Below are 2,626 nucleotides of genomic sequence, written 5' to 3' on the forward strand. Positions count from 1 at the left end.
CGCCGTGAACTATTATTTTTCCTTCTTCTTCTCCATTTTGTTTGTCGTTGTTCTCATCATTTGTGCTGCGCAGATGTCACAGGACACCGACCTAGCATTAGCTTATTAAAGACGGTCGGCAAACTTCTAAGTCGACTTTCTCGATAATTTTTGGCTTGTACAAGTCAAATCTGTTCAATGTGACTCTCGGTTGTCGCGTGGTCTCCCTGTCAGTAATTATCCAGAAGAGTATTCCAGGACACATTTCCCAAAAGTTGTTCAACAGATGGATTGTGTTCCAGTGACCCACATAATTATACAACGGCTCTCTGACAGCCGTTTAACGAGCATTTCTCACATTTATTAACGACGAGGCGAATTAGTGACACGTTGATCATTGAACTTATTTGCATCTAGGAGTTCTCCGACGATCATTTATAAAGTGACAATGCACACTAGGAAATCTGCGTAATGTCTTTCTTTAAAAACTCCTCAGTTAATTACATGTCTTATGGTTACATATTTTGTTAGGGGAGAGTTCTACTGTGTGGCCCACAGTTGCGGTTCCATCCTCCTAGGGCCAAAGTAGGCGTATAAACAGAAGTTTAAAGTGAATTAGTATGAAATAGGAGAGAGGAAAAACATGTGAGAATACGTTACCAACATTTTGGCCATTTTGGAAGCCTCCATCTTCTGTGAGATTCATAATTTTCGAATGGAAATATGGTTTACACATATAGAGAATTACACGAGGAAAAAAATGGTACCTTTCATTTGGGTATAGCTTTATTTATTGTAGAGTTATAACGGATGTTTTCCTATACAGGCGAAGTCAGAGCTGATGGGGTTATCGGAAAATGAAAGCACTACGATCGTCCGAATACCAGGAAAGACGAGCACCCATTTTACTGCAGAGGACTTCAACCAGCACCACCCAGAGGGTTAACAGATTACCCAAGGTACGTTGGTGAAACCGCTTGCGAAATTTCACGAAACTGACTCTGTCGTAGACAAAATAAAAGTTAAACGATCAAAACAGCTACATCAGTCGCTGTTCTGGCATCATTCGGCGAGAGTCCAGCGCGCAGTACTCGCTGCATCTCGCAGGAAACTGGAATCAGCCGTAAATCAATAATGAGAATTTTGCCCACACATAACATATGTAAATTGGTAACCTTACAAAATGCAAATGCTACACCCCGCAGAGGACGATATCCACACTGTCTAGTTCAGTTTGCAGAATGGGTGACAAGCAAGCTGGACAAAAGCCGTCGATTTCCCTACGAGATATTGTTTCCGAATAAAGCTGGCTTCTCTGTGTACCGAGAGGTAAAGAAACAGTTTCACAGATATTGGTCAGATGTCATCCATTACTGGACGAGCGCGTCGAAGAAGGTTGGCACATCGAAACTGATGTTTTGGTGGAGGATAAAGGATTCGTATTGTTGGGCCAATCTTCGTTTAGAATACACTAACAGCAGCCCATCTTCTGCAGTAGTCAGACGAAGGTGTACTGCCATCGATGTTTTCTGAATGTAGGACATTTCCAACTTTCCTTGAATAAGAGAGTGCCCCCTCATTACAGGCTAACTGCATGGGCATATCTTGATATTAAATACCTCCAGAGATGGATAAGTAGTAGAGGTCTCGAGATATACCCACCACGCCCATTAGATTTCTATCTGTGGGGACATTTCGAAGCAGTTGTGTATGCAGTGAAGATCAGAAACCTTGCACACATCAAGAAGTGGATTTTGTGCTCACATTCGGGTACAGGTGTTGGTTAAAGTCCTTGAGGAAAGGGTGAAACTGATGATAACAATCTTACAATGTGCTGAACAACACTGGAATGTATTCGTCACAATGGATCTGAGAGGCCTGGCCACCTCCACCCAGGACCGACAGAAGAGTAACCACCCACCTCTCCCTCCCCCCCTCGCTCCCTCCTCTGCAGCTTCCGTGAAGTCTTATTGTACGCCAGAACGTTTTTCTGTGATGTTGAGAAGAGTGGGAGGGGCATAGACTCAACCACCTTCTAAAATGGCAGAAATTGCACACGTTATTGAGCAGTGTTGCGGCTCGCATGGGCCGTTGGTAGGTTGGTATCATGTAATAGGGATAGTGGCATCTTGTTTTGTTCTCGTGTTTACTGGCGCCAGTACGTTTGCTAGTGTTGTCTGTCCGCGAGTGGCAGCAGCAGCGATTATCTGTGTCTAGTACCCTAGTACTATCTTTGGAAGGGCGTCAAGTGTTTTCCGGGTCAGAGTGTGTCGGGTAGTTCTGTTGAGGCGGAGCAGCAGTGAGGTCCGGCAGCGCGAGGACATGCCGCGACCACTGGCGGCTTGCAGGCACTACCAGATTGAGAGGCTGTAGTTCCAAGGGCCGAAACCTCGTTCTCCACCATACCCAGGACGTTTGAGTTGAGTGAACATTAACCCAGTAGTGAAACCTCCACTATTCTGAGATCACGCCATTTGTTTGTGCATTGCTGCTCGCAGAGTGACTGACACAAAGATCAACGCGTCGAGTGTTTGGAGTTGGCGAAATTAATTGGCTGTCCTCCACCTTTTATTATTAATCATCGAATTGCTTGTGTTTCTTGATGAAGTTCAACCAGCGGTATTTTTCTGCCTAGTGGCCGCTAACG

This window comes from Schistocerca piceifrons, chromosome 5 (assembly GCF_021461385.2).
Source record: "Schistocerca piceifrons isolate TAMUIC-IGC-003096 chromosome 5, iqSchPice1.1, whole genome shotgun sequence".
Classification (NCBI taxonomy): domain Eukaryota; kingdom Metazoa; phylum Arthropoda; class Insecta; order Orthoptera; family Acrididae; genus Schistocerca; species Schistocerca piceifrons.